Source organism: Bos indicus x Bos taurus, chromosome 14 (assembly GCF_003369695.1).
Source record: "Bos indicus x Bos taurus breed Angus x Brahman F1 hybrid chromosome 14, Bos_hybrid_MaternalHap_v2.0, whole genome shotgun sequence".
Classification (NCBI taxonomy): Eukaryota; Metazoa; Chordata; class Mammalia; order Artiodactyla; family Bovidae; genus Bos; species Bos indicus x Bos taurus.
Genome location: NC_040089.1, coordinates 80876101 through 80891407, shown reverse-complemented (window position 1 = coordinate 80891407; position 15307 = coordinate 80876101).

The following is a 15307-nucleotide window of genomic DNA, read 5'->3' as shown; positions in this document are numbered from 1 at the left end:
TCAGTCGTCTACTCTTTATGTGTAAGTCTTTGTCTTGACCCATGTTGTTGTTCAGTCGCTAAGTCTTCTTTGACCCCATGGACTGTCACCCACCAGGCTCCTCTGTCCATGTGGTTTCCCAGGCAAGAATACTGGAGTGGGTTGCTATTTCCTTCTCCAGGGGATCTTCTCAACCCAAGGATCGAATCTCTGTCTCCTGCATTTTAGGCAGATTCTTTACCACCGAACCACCAGGGAAGCCCCCTTGAGCTATGCAGGAGCTGAGTGCTTAATCATGTCAGATTTGGAATTCTACTGTCTGGATTTGAATCGCTGTTACACCATTTGCGAGGTATGGGCAAGTTAGATATCCTTTCCAAGTCTCTGTTTCCTCATCAATGAAATAAGGGTTGTGACAGCACTCAGTGCATAGGATTTTTTGAGCTTAAATAAGATAATATAGATAAACGTAAGTAGAGGTAAACTATGATTCATAAGTACTCATACTTGTCGTTTAATTGTTGATACTGTTAACTGTTACTGCCTGTGTTTCTCGGGCTTTCTTGGGTTTTGCATCGTGTTTCTTGTTGGAGCTTTGCAGTTGAGTCATACTACAGTGCTTTATAAGAAGTTACGAATCTGTTTGGAGTACCAGTTACTATAACTGTTATGTTACATAATATGACTTACGATCTCCTCCCGCTCCCTCCTTCTAGTAACTTTAATAACGCCTGGCCTCCCAGGACCATGAACAAAAGACACACACACAGATCTCCCGCCCCATTTCCCCGTCTTGGCACAAGCAGTGTGATCCACCCGGTCATGCAGTCCTGTAGTAACTAACATAACAGAATCTACTTGAATGCATTTCAGAGCAGAAAGATTCTTTGGACCATACTACTCACCATAAGATATTGAGTAGCACCTAGATGACTGTGTGAGAATAGTAGATTTTCCCTGAAATCAAGTTGCAGATGTGGAGTACAGAAAATGTGCTTATTTTTCAAGGTTGTGGTCAGAAATAGAATACCTACTCTTAGGAAGCAGGTGGGAACAAGTGTGTCCTGATAAGCACCTGATGCGTCATGGATGTGTTCACAGCTGAATCCAGTTCACGTGGAGAAGGGGTGAAGCTGAGAAGTCCAGTCGCTCAGTTGTGTTTGACTCTCTGTGACCCCATGGACTGCAGCACGCCAGGCCTCCCAACCCATCGCCAACTCCCAGAGCTGGCTGAAACTCGTTTGAAGCTGAGAAGACTGTAAGACAATTGGTGTTTTCAGTATTTACGCTTGTTGAATATAAAATCGTGAACTTTTACATTGCATCTTCCTTATGTAGTTTGGGGTCTGAGGTTTCTGAAACTGTTAAAATAGTCTGGGCATTTAGGTGACATAGACTGAAAGACTGCAAGTGAAGAGAAAGGCCTCTGGAGCCTAAGGTCTTGGCTTTGAAGGAGACGTTTTCTCTGTTATATTAGTTGGTGACAGTCAGACTTTAATGAAAGTGTTGTGGATGGCTCAGAAATTCTGCTGGAGACTGTTCTGGCCGACATTTTTCATTATTTATATATCTCATTATTGGGATAGAGTTAAACCTTCTTATGCCATTAAGAATTTGTTGCAGTCCTTGATTTACTGATGACCTGGATCTTTTCAGGGCTGACTTAGCCCGGAAGCTGCCCTGCAGTGTTGTGACTCGACATTTCCTGTAGCTTGTACAAGAGCATTGCTTGCAGAACTTCTAGAAGTAGAATTATTCTTGCTGTATCAATTTTTGTTTTATTGCTAATGAAATTGCATCTAGAATAATTTATATGAATTATAGCCATTGTCTACCTCTTAAAGAAATTTGTTCTATTCTTGCCTTTATAGGCTTCTTTTGCTCATGTCAATGGCAATATATTCAGAGTATTCATTTGTTAGTCAAGGTTATATGCTATTATCTGTGAAATACTCTTTCTCTTTGTTTTATATTTTATTTAAAATTATTTGTTGCAATCAAAACAGAATGGGTATGCTAAAAATTCCAGCAGTACAGAAAAGCTTATAATGAAAAGCTCTATCCTTTATACTCCCTTGTCAGAAACAATCATTTTCAACTGTTATTAGATCTTTTGTTGGATAATCCCATGCATCTAAATAATAAGGTATTTCTTGAAATATCAACTCTATTGCCTCTACTAGGAAAGATTGGTATTTAACTCATATTTTTCCATCCCTTCCTCTTTTCTCAATCATTGTTATTGGTATTATTAGCTCCTTTTACAACTTTAAGCATTATTTGTCAACTTATCCTTACTATTCCTCAAATCCAGACAGTAACTCTCCTCTGGTGACTCAGACGGTAAAGAATCTGCCTGTAACGCTGGAGATCTGGGCTCAGTTCCTGTGTCAGGAAGACCCCCTTGGCAAAGGGAACGGCTGCCCCCACTCCAGTGTTCTTGCCTGGAGAATCCCATGGCAGAGTTGCCCCACAGGCTGAAGTCCATGGGGTTGCAAAGAGTCAGACATGACTGAGTAACTAACACTTTCACTTTCATAACATTAAGCATTATTTATCAACTTACACTTATTATTTCAGCAAAATCAGGCAGTAATTCTTCTTGGTTTTGCACTAATATAAGACATAATTGTCAGTACCCTTATCATTCCTCTCCTAATTGTGCCATCTATAGTTTTACTTACACATTATTATTACTAATAATATTTATATTTGATTTTGCAAGCATAATGGGGTCTTTCACTGTTAATCTAGAGGTTGACTTGAGGTAACTACCCTATCCTTTGCCTACATCTGGATAAATATTTCATGTATTGTCTATATTTAAATAAATACTTTAGGATCTTTCATATATTGATTGTAAATAAATTTTGTTTTAATATTTTTGGTTTTAGAATCATTACCACTTGCTAGAATTCCTTCCTAAAGGTCCACTGTTAATACTTCATGGTTAGAAAAAGAATATCACCAAGATTAAGGACAAATGGATTCACTTTTTTTTGGATGTACCACAGCAGCATGTGAGATCTCAGGTCCCTGACCAGAGACTGAACTCATGCCCCTGCAGTGGAATTTCAGAGTCAACCACTGGGCTGCCAGGGAAGTCCCTGGGTTAGCTTTTCCAACCCTTCATAAATTTCTGTAAATCACACCACACTGTCATTGACTTCACATAACAAAGATGAGTTTTTCATAAACTGCATTTCTGTGTTGTTTCTTATGGCTTTCTTTAGGAGGAATTTCTTCCTCAGTTCAGTTCAGTTCCATTCAGTTGCTCAGTTGTGTCCGACTCTTTGCGACCCCATGAATCGCAGCATGCCAGGCCTCCCTGTCCATCACCAACTCCCGGAGTCTACTCAAACTCATGTCCATCGAGTTGGTGATGCCATCTAGCCATCTCATCCTCTGTCATCCCCTTCTCCTCCTGCCCCCAATCCCTCCCAGGATCAGGGTCTTTTCCAATGAGTCAACTCTTTGCATGAGGTGGCCAAAGTATCGGAGTTTCAGCTCCAACATCAGTCCTTCCAATGAATATCCAGGGCTGATCTCCTTTAGGATGGACTGGTTGGACCTCCTTGCAGTCCAAGGGACTTTCAAGAGTCTTCTCCAACACCACAGTTCAAAAGCATCAATTCTTCGGCACTTAGCTTTCTTCACAGTGCAACTCTCACATCCAAATTTCTTCCTAGAGCCCACTAAGTTCCTGTTCTCATTTGGACCTCTTATTTCCTAGACCTGCTGCACAGCTGTTATTTTCGCACTTCATTCTATCAGAATCCTGGGAAAGCTTTTATTTCATATCCCAAGTCTTTTTTCTTATTTTCCACTCTTATTTAAGTGGGTTTCTTGGAAAGAAATCTGGGGGCTTCCCAGGCAGCACTAGTGGTGAAGAACCCGCCTGCCAATGCAGGAGACCTAAGAGACTCCACTTCTATCCCTGGATCGGGAAGATCCCCTGGAGGAGGAAATGGCAACCCACCCCAGTATTCTTGCCTGGAGAATCCGCATGGACAGAGAAGACTGCTGGGCTGTAGTCCATGGGGTCGCACAGAGTTGGACACGACTGAATATGCATGCACACATGCTTGGAAAGAATAGTCAATTGATGTTTTAAGTTCTTGAATATCTGAAAATATTTTGGATTTGTATTCACATTGGATTTATAATTTGCCATGGTACAGAAGTGAGCATATAATTTCACATAGAAATTGGAAATTTGCTCCATTATCATTTAGCATTTTTAAAATTAATAATTGAAGGATAGTTGCTTTATAGTATTTTGTTGTTTTCTGTCAAACCTCAACATGAATTAGCCATAGGTACACATATAGCCCCTCCTTCTTGAACCTCCCTCCATCCCCCTCCGCATCCCACCCCTCTAGGTTGATACAGACCCCTGTTTGAGTTCCCTGAGATATATAGCAAATTCCTGTTGGCTATCTATTTTACTTGTGGTAATGTAAGTTTCCATGTTATTCTTCCCATACGTCTCACCCTTTCCTCCTCTCTCCCCATGTCCATAAGTCTGTTCTCTATGTCTGTTTCTCCATTGCTGCCTTGCAAATAAATTCATCAGTACCATTTTTCTAGATTCCATATATATGTGTTAGTATACAATATTTTTCTTTCTCTTTCTGACTTACTTCGCTCTGTATAATAGGCTCTAGGTTCACCCTCAGAAGTAAGGGTATATTTCAATTTTACATGGAAAATTTTCTCCACTGTCATTTAGAATTTTGATGATAAGAAATCTGAGCCCAGATGATTTTTGGTTGATGTTTTAGAAATGTAATTAATTTAACTAAGTAATTAATTACATTTTCAGCATGATTTGTCTGTTAAATCCATTAAACATAATTTAAATCTGTTAAATTCATTGTTAGTCTGTTAAATCCATTTAATTTATATACAAATTATAAATTTATGAATTAAATTTATATTCTATACATTGGGGTATAGATATATAGCAGTTAACAATTTAAAAGTAATTTGGTTAAAAATAATTTGGATACACTCACTTTAGAGAACAGTATGGAGGTTACTTAAAAAACTAAAAAAGACTCAGCAATCCCACTACCGTGCATGTACCTTAAGAACACCATAATTCAAAAAGAAACATGCACCTCAGTTTTCACTGCAACATTATTTGCAGTAGTCAGGACTTGGAAGCAGCCTAAATGTCCATTGACAGATGAATGGATGAAAAAGATGTGGTACATATACACAATGGAATATTACTCAGTAATAAAAAGGAGCAAAACTGGTCACTTGCAGTGATGTAGAAGAACCTAGTCTGCCATGCAGAGTGAAGTAAGTCAGAGGAAACTGAATGTAATATATTAAAGCATATCTATGGAATCCAGAAAAATGGTGCAGGTGAACCTATCTGCAGGGCAGGAATAGAGATGCAGACAGAGAGGGTGCATCTGTGGACACAGCTGGGGAAGGGTGGGGTGAGAGAGCCGCACTGACGTGTATGCCAGCATGCGTGAATAGACAGCGGGTGGGGAGCTGCTGGAGGCACAGGGAGCCGCGGGCTCTGTGATGCCGGGGAGGGGGGAGGGGGGAGAGGGGAAGAGGGGGGAGGGGGGAGGCGGGTGGGGGGGGTGGAATGGGGCGGGGGCGGCAGGGACACTCACCAGGGAGGGGCTATGTGCGTACAGACGGTTGATTCACTTTGTCGTTCGGCAGAAGCTAACACAACACTGTAAAGGAATTATATGCCAGTAAAAATAAATAAGTAATTTGGATGGCACTGAATTTTTATGGCAAGTGTCAGGGGAGGATGTAATTTCCTCGGTTCTGTCTCGTCACAACAAAAATTGGAAGCGACGGACCAGCGTTACAGCCCTTGGATGGACCAGTGTTATGGCTCCGTGTTACAGCTCAGTGTTATTTAGAAAATAAAGGAAAATACATCCTCGAGGCGTGTGCCGACCCAAAAGACGCAAAGAGAAGAGAAGAGAGAGAGAAACAGAGCGTGGGAGAAAGAGAGAGAGAGGGACCCCGGCCCTGTGGCGCCTCTTTCTGCGTGTTTTTTCCTCCCCCGCTAGGCCTGCGCTGTGTAAACGGGGCTACCCAGGAGTGCTGCTGGTTCTCCCTGAGGTCTGCACTAGGTCCTCCGACCTTCATTTGTTCTATTTTCGAGGGCTGTTCCCTTCCTTGTCTTTTAGCCACCGCCATTCTGGATTCCTGTTTCCTATTCTAACTATCTAATAGCAAGTATTAAGCTGTATGAAACCTACTTCCTGACCTAGAGAAGTTACTATGATTATGGTTATTTTATTACGTTCATAGTACTTAAAATTTAATTGTAATTTTAGAATTTTAAAGTGCAAATTATTATCCTGTATTTTTAAATTTAAAAGTAAAATTAAAAAAAAATTTTCACAATATACAATTTTGACAACTAGAACGTTAGGGGTAATAAGAAAACAGAATAATATTTAGATGTAATTTTTTACAGGCATCCACTAAGGTAAACTGTATCTATTACTAAAGCATCATGTTACATCATTTAAAAGGCATAGGCTTTATTGTTCTGAATTGAGTCTTATGAAATGAAACTATCTCCTGCCATATCAGTAGATAAGAAATGTCGCAGCTATCAGGACGTCTGGTCTCCAACTGTGAATGCGGGCTCCCCAAACTGCTATCCAGAGGACGCTGGCATCCCACCCGCACGGTGATTGCGGAGGAGCCGGGGAATGCAGGAAGCAGCCTTGGGCCACTCCTTAGGGTGAACAGGGAAACAGGATTTGAGCTGTGGTGCATACGAAAGGAATGAAACCAGTAAGCCCAGCGGCTTGCATCTTCCCCCACAGAGAACACTAAATTCCTTCCCCCATACCTGATCTTTGATGTCCAGACTGCCTGCTCCCTTTGTGGCAAACTTGTATATTGCCTGACTCCCCCTCCAGCCTCCTTGGAGCACTTTTCTCAGAGCTACTGAGATACTGTCTCCCTGGCTTGGAGTCCTAAAAATTCCCACCAAATAAAATAACTCTCTACTTTTAGATTGCAGCTGTAATTTTCAGTCGACAGTCTCAAACTGGAATGCCTTTGAGGACAGGTTCTTCCATAGAGGTCCTTTGACTTTAATAGTTCAGTGTCCATATTAAGCTTTATGTCAGTGTCCATTCAGGACCCTAACCTTAAGTTCATTTGCTCAGTAGTGTCTGACTCTTTGCGACCCATGGACTGCAACACACCAGGCTTCCCTGTCCATCACCAACTCCCGGAGTTTACCCAAAGTCATACCCATTGAGTCGGTGATGCCACCCAACCATCTCATCCTCTGTTGTCCCCTTCTCCTCCTGCCTTCAGTTTTTCCCAGCATCAGGGTCTTTTCCAATGAGTCAGTTCTTCGTATCAGGTGGCCAAAGTATTGGAGTTTCAGCTTCAGTATCAGTCCTTCCAATGAATATTCAGGACTGATTTCCTTTAGGATGGACTGGTTGGATCTCCTTGCAGTCCAAGGGACTCTCTTATCTTCTCCAACTCCACAGTTCAAAAGTATCAGTTCTACAGCGCTCAGCTTTCTTTATATTCAAACTCTCACATCCATTCACGACTACTGGAAAAACCATAGCTTTGACTAGATGGACCTTTGTTGGCAAAGTAATGTCTCTGCTTTTTAATATGCTGTCTAGGTTGGTCATAGCTTTTCTTCTAAGGAGAAAGTGTCTTTTAATTTCATGGCAGCAGTTACCATCTGCAGTGATTTTGGAGCCAAAAAGATAAAGTCTCGCTATTTCCATTTCCCCATCTATTTTCCATGAAGTGATGGGACTGGATGCCATGATCTTCGTTTTCTGAATGTTGAGCTTTAAGCCAACTCTTTCACTCACCTCTTTCACTTTCTTCAAGAGGATCTTTAGTTCTTTGCTTTCAGCCATAATGGTGGTGTCATCTGCATATCTGAGGTTATTGATATTTCGTCCAGCTTTTGCTTCATCCAGCCTGGCATTTCACATGATGTACTCTGCATATAAATTAAATAAATAAGCAGGGTGACAGTATACAGCTTAGATGTTCTCCTTTCCTGATTTGGAACTAGTCTGTTGTTCCATGTCCAGTTCTAACTGTTGCTTCTTGACCTGCATACAGATTTCTCAGGGGGCAGGTCAGGTGGTCTGGTATTCCCATCTCTTTAAGCGTTTTCCACAGTTTGTAGTGATCCAACTCAATGGACATGAGTTTGAATAAATTACGGGAGTTGGCAATGGACAGGGAAGCCTGGCATGCTGCAGTCCATGGGGTTGCAAAAAGTTGGACATGACTGAGCGACTGAACTGATTGGAACTGAACTGAACACAGTCAAAGGCTTTGACATAGTCAATAAAGCAGAAGTTGATGTTTTTCTGGAATTCTCTTGCTTTTTCGATGATCCAATCGGTTCAGTTGGCCAAAGTATTGGAGTTTCAGCTTCAGCATCAGTCCTTCCAATGGATATTCAGGAATGCTTTCCTTTAGGATGGATGTTGGCAATTTGATCTCTGGTTCCTCTGCCTTTTCTAAATCCAGCTTGAGCATCTGGAAATTCATGGTTAACGTACTCTTGAAGCCTGGCTTGGAGAATTTGGAGCATTACTTTGCTAGCATATGAGATGAGTGCAGTTGTGCGGTAGTTTGAACCTTCTTTGGCATTGCCTTTCTTTGGGATTGGAATGAAAACTGACCTTTTCCAGTCCCGTGGCTACTGCTGAGTTTTCCAAATTTGCTGGCATATTGAGTGTAACACTTTTGCAGCATCATCTTTTAGGATTTGAAATAGCTCAACTGGAATTCCATCACCTCCACTAGCTTTGTTCATAGTGATGCTTCCTAAGGCCCGCTTGACTTCACATTCCAGGGTGTCTGGCTCTAGGTAAGTGATCACACCATCATGATTATCTGGGTCGTGAAGATCTTTTTTGTACAGTTCTTCTGTGTATTCTTGCCACCTCTTCTTAATATCTTCTGCTTATGTTAGGTCCATACCATTTCTATCCTTTATTGTGCCCATCTTTGCATGAAATGCTCCCTTTTTATCTCTAATTTTCTTGAGGAGATCTCTAGTTTTTCCCATTCTATTGTTTTCCTCTATTTCTTTGCACTGATCTCTGAGGAAGGCTTTCTTATCTCTCCTTGCTATTCTTTGGAACTCTGCATTCAAACGGGTATAATATCTTTCCTTTTCTCCTTTGTCTTTTGCTTCTCTTCTTTTCTCAGCTATTTGTAAGGCTTCCTCAGACAACAGTTTTGCCTTTTTGCATTTCTTTTTCTTGGGGATGGTCTTGATCACTGCCTCCTGTACAATGTCATGAACCTCCATCCATAGTTCCTCAGGCACTCTATCAGATCTAATCCCTTGAATTTATTTGTCACTTCTACTGTATAATCATAAGGGATTTGATTTAGGTCATACCTGAATGGTCTAGTGGTTTTCCCTACTTTCTTCAATAAGTCTGAATTTGGCAATAAGGAGTTCATGATCTGAGCCACAGTCAGCTCCTGGTCTTGTTTTTGCTGACTGTGTAGAGCTTCTCCATCTTTGGCTGCAAAGAATATAATCAATATGATTTTGGTATTGACCATCTGGTGATGTCCATGTGTAGAGTCTTCTCTTGTGTTGTTGGAAGAGGGCGTTTTCTGTGACCAGTGCGTTCTCTTGGCAGAACTCTATAGCCTCTGCCCTGCTTCACTGTGTACTCCAAGGCCAAATTTGCCTGTTACTCCAGGCTTCTCTTGACTTCCTACTTTTGCATTCTAATAATAGCCCCTAAGAAAGAATGTGACTTTAATATTGGAGTTTGCTGGGGTGCTTGAGCGTTCACTAGTTCCTTTTCTTTAAACCATAGTGAAAGTGAAAAGCGAAAGACACTCAGTCGCGTCCGACTTTTTTTGACCCCATGGACTATAGAGTCCTTGGAATTCTCCAGGCCAGGATACTGGAGTAGGTATCCTTTCATTTCTCCAGGGGATCCTACCAACCCAGGGATTGAACCCAGGTCTCCTGCATTGCAGGCAGATTCTTTACCAGATGAGCCACAAGGGATGCCCAAGAATACTGGACTGGGCAGCCTATCCTTTCTCCAGGGGATCTTCCTGACCTAGGGATCAAACCCAGGTCTCCTGCATTGCAAGTGAAGTTTTTACCAGCTGAGCTATCAAGGAAGCCCATAGACATATGGTAAATTTTCTGCTGTGTTATGGTTCCCTTTTATTCATGGGCATGTAGTGGGTGTTTCTTGGAAACAGCCAAGTTTTACTAAAATGTTTCTGGAAGAAAAGAAGGCATAAACTTTAGAGCCAAGTAGACAATGAGTTCAAATAACAACTCTTCTTTATTTTCTGTGTAAACCTGAAAATTAGTTATTATTTTTAAGTTCCTCTTTTCTCACTTATTAAGTGAATTACTCCTGCCCATGGAGTTAAGAGGCTGTGTGAGAGTTATTGTTGGCACCAATGTAACCTAAGCCTTTTATATACATTTTCCTATATATTTTTTTTTAATTTTATTTTTATACTTTGCATAATTGTATTAGTTTTGCCAAATTACATTTTCTTATATGCATTATTCTTTTCAACAGCTTCTCACAGTAGATATTATCAACTAGTCCAAATTGTTGGCATTCATTTATTCAAAATATTTCCCTTGAGGGCTCAGTCACTCAGTCATGTCTGACTGTGACTCTTTGGATTGTAGCCCTCCAGGCCACAGTCCGTGGGATTTTTTCAGGCAAGAATACTGGAGTGGGTTGCCATTTCCTCCTCCAGGGGAATCTTCCTGACCCAGGAATCTAACCTAATATACTGCATTTCAGGTGGATTCTTTACTTGCTGAGCCAAAATATTTCCTTATTGCCCTTTTAATGTCTTCTAGATCTGTAGTGACAAGCCTTCTTTCAAAGCTGATCATGATAATTTGCATTCTGTCTCTCTTTCTCTGAATCAGTATAGCCCGGGGTTGATAGATTTCTTTGATCTTTTCAAAGAAACAATTTTTGGCATTTTGAGATTTCTCAATTGCCAGTTTTCTGTTTCTTTGATTTCCACTCTTATGTTTGTTTTTTCCTTTTTTCTGTTTATTCTTGGTTTATTGAACTGTTTCTAGCTTCTTCTGGCAGAAGTTTAAGAAACTAGATTTAAATTAAGCATTAAAGTTAAACATTTCTTTATATGGATGATTTCATTTGCATGTGGAAAACTCTTAAAGAGTTGGAAATACCAGATCACCTTACCTGCCTCCTGAGAAAACTGTATGCTCTGTGCTGGTCAAGAAGCAACAGTTAGAACCAGACATGGAACAACAGACTGGTTTCAAATTGGGAAAGGAGTACCTCAAGGCTGCATATTGTCACCCTGCTTATTTAACTTATATGCAGAGTACATCATGAGAAATGTTGGACTGGATGAAGCACAAGCTGGAATCAACATTTCCAGGAGAAATATCAATAACCTCAGATATGCAGATAACACTACCCTAATGACAGAAAGCAAAGAGAAACTGAAGAGTCTTTTGCTCCTTGGAGGAAAAGCTATGGCAAACCTTGACAGCATATTGAAAAGGAGAGACATCACTTTGCTGACAAAGGTCTGTATAGTCAAAGCTATGATTTTTCTAGTAATCATGTATGAATGTGAAAGTTGAACCATAAAGAAGGCTGAGAGCTGAAGAATTGATGCTTTTGAACTGTGGTGTTGGAGAAGACTCTTGAGAGTCCCTTGGACTGCAAGGAGATCCAACCAGTCAATCCTAAAGGAAATCAACCCTGACTATTCATTGGAAGGACTGATGCTGAAGCTGAAGCTCTAATCCTTTGGCAACCTGATGCGAAGAACTGACTCACTGGAAAAGACTTTGATTCTGTGAAATATTGAGGGCAGGAGGAGAAGGGGGCAACAGAGGATGAGATGGTTGGTTGGCATCATCAACTCAGTGGACATGAGTTTGAGCAACCTCTGGGAGATAGTGAAGGACAGGGAAGCCTGGTTTGCTGTAGTCCATTGGGTTACAAAGAGTTGGACACAACTAAGCAACAACAGCAATATTTGCATCCTACTTATTTCATATAATGTATTTTTATTATCACTCAGGTCATAGAGAGGGTACACTTTGGCTTGAAATATATTTTGTCTGATATAACATTACCTCAGTCTTTTCTTGCTCACTGTTAGCAATCTATTATGTTTCCCACCTATTTACTTTCAGTCTACATGTTCTTTATCTTTAAAGTTTATGTATGCAATAGCCAGCATGTAGTTGGGATTTCCTTTTTTAAAATTGAATTTGATATTTTAATTCTGTTAATTGGCATGTTCAGTCTATTAATATTTAATGTAATTATTGGTTTTGTTGGATTTAGTCTGTCAATTTGTTATTTATTTTCTCTTTGCCACTTCTATTTTTTGTTCCTCTGCTCCTTTTTTCTTGTCATTTATGATTAATCAAAAAATTTTTTTAAATCCATGTTTAACTTTGTCATTGGCATTTCCACATTACTTTTTAAGGATTTGCTGTAGGAATTATAACATATATTCTTAACTTTCCACACCATACTTAATAGTAATATTTTGCTGTTTTACATAAAATGTAATGTTAAGATGAATTCTCAAACATGAAAGAACATGCCTTTAGACTCTTAAGGTCTGGGATTTCCCTAGTGTTCCAGTGGTTGAGAATCAGCCTTGCAATGCAGGGACACATATTTGATCCCTGACTCAGGGCAAATAAATCCAAGCGTTGCATGGAAAGATCCCATATAATGCAACTAAAACCCCACAAAGCCAAATAAGGAAATAATTAAAAAAAGAATCTTAAGAGCATGCTACGCAAATAGTTGCCTTTAGACAGTAACAGTGTGAAGGGCGTGGTGGTCTTACAACAGCTTCAGAGGTAGCTCAAGGTAGAGGCGGCTCGCTCTGGCTGGATTTGTGGGTGTGGCATTTGTGTGATAGACTGAACCACACAGTGTTCCCAACAGTAACTGCACTGTTGGGAACGTGAACAGCTGGAACCGATAGGGATGAAGTTAGTTAAAAATAAAATAAAATGATGAAAAGAGGCTCTTGCACCTCTAAATATATTGGATAGAAAGCACGCTGAGATGTATACTATCTGCTTTATAATTTTGTCTAGGTTAGTCGTGGATAGAGCAATTAATTAAGATTAATTCTGAGAATGTCTTATATTTCACTTGGTGAACTTTACATATTAAGGCACATTGTAAACCCAAATAATTTTGCAATTTAAAATAGACCACGCAGAAAAAGACATTGATTAATTAATTTGCAGAGAAACTATTTCAATTTCCTTAATAAGTGTTTCTACTAGGTCTTTATTAACAACATCTATAAGTAAATAATAATGGGGATGCTAGCTGTGATTATGAACATCAGAGCATGCATTTTAGAAGATTCAGAATTGGCTATTAACATTTACTAATTTTGGTTGTTTAGAATCCTACTTTGTCAGAGGCTACTAATGAGACACTTAATGAACAACAAAGCTGTCATATATCTTCTTGTGAAGATTAGAAATGCCCATTAATGCACTAAAATTAAAAAGGAAACAGTTACATATGGAATACTAATTATAAAACAGATTTTTTATTTCAATGAAAATGTTCACTGCCTCTTTGGGATACATCTGAAACATTTGCTGAAATCATTTTTTTCCTCCTGGTGGTGACAGCCAGACTGTTGAAGTTCATGACATGTAATTTTCCAGACATTCTTTAAAAAGGCTGCTCACTAATATCATTTGGATGTGGATCAAGGCAGGTTTGGATGCCACACACTCTACTTGAAGCTGCATAACAAATAAGATGCCTCGCAGAAGTGTCCTTTGGCAATCCGTATTGTTGAAAGATGGTCAGTTATCTACATGAAATGATGAAGTGTAAGCCATGGGACAGATTAAAATCCTGTGTCCATGTGCTGTCTCCTTGCATGGAGAACACACCAATGAACGTGGGCAATCCGTATGTGTGGGGAATTCAGACTGAAGGATGCTTTTGATTTGAGAAAAGTACGCACCCAGGATGTCTGAATCATGGAGAGAGCAGTGAGCCTTTTCACCGTGTGGACGATTTGTCCGAAGGTGTGTAGGATGTGTGTGTGTCTGGCTGTGTGTCCAGGCTCAGTCGCTCAGTCTGTCTGACTCCTTGCAGCCCCAGGAATTTAGCCCGCAAGGCTTCTCTCTCCCTGGAGTTTTCCAGGCAAGGATACTGGAGTGGGTTGTCATTTCCTACTCCAGGGGATCTTCCTGACCCAGGGATGGAACCCACGTCTCTTGCATCTCCTGCATTGACAGGCGGATTCTTTACCACTGTGGCACCTGGGAAGCCCCTGGGTATGCATCCTGTGGACCGAATCCAGAAGGAATTTTGTAAGAGGTATCTCTTGTGTTGAATTTGGCCTCACCATAAGAATCTTGACTCTGTTTTTCTCTGATTCAATCCAAGAGTCTCTATCAGGGTGTTTCAACCTTGGCCCAATTGACATTTGGGGCTTTCTTGATCTGGGCTACCTTGTACATTCTAGGCTGTTCCATATCATCCTTGACCTCTACTTACTAGGTAACTTGTTGGTAACAGCCAAGTGGAAAGTCTCCAGATATTGCCAAATGTTCCATGTGGGGGGTGGAGAGGTGTCAAAATTGACCCTAGTTGAGAATCAGTGGTCTGTACATAAACTTGCTCTAATGAAATGGTGTATAAGGACAGCTAAGCATTAAAAAGAAACACTGTACTTTAATTTGTATTTGATCAAAAAGTTAACTGGAATTTAGAAGACGATGCTGTTTAACTGCTGTAGTCAATATGAATATGTGAGCAAATATTGAAACTCAGTTCTTGCCACAGGACTAGAAAAAGCCAGTTTTCATTCCAATCCCAAAGAAGGGCAATGCTAAAGAATGTTCAGACTACCACACAGTTACACTCATTTCATGTGCTAGCAAGGTAATGCTCAAAATCCTTCAAGCTAGGCTTTAGCAGTATGTGAACGGAGACCTTCCATATATACAAGTTGCATTTAGAAAAGGCAGAGGAACCAGAGATCAAGTTGCCAACATGCTTTGGATCATGCAGAAGGCAAGGGAATACCAGAAAAAACATCTGTTTGCTTCACTGGCTATGCTAAAGCCTTTGACTGTGTGCATCACAAAAAACTGGAAAATTCTTAAAGAGATGGGAATATCAGAACACCTTACCTGTCTCCTGAGAAATCTGTGTGTGGTCAAGAAGAAACAGTTAGAACCGGACATGGAACAATGGACTGATTCAAAATTGGGAAAAGAGTGTGACAAGGTTGTATATTGTCACCTGGCTATTGAATTTAT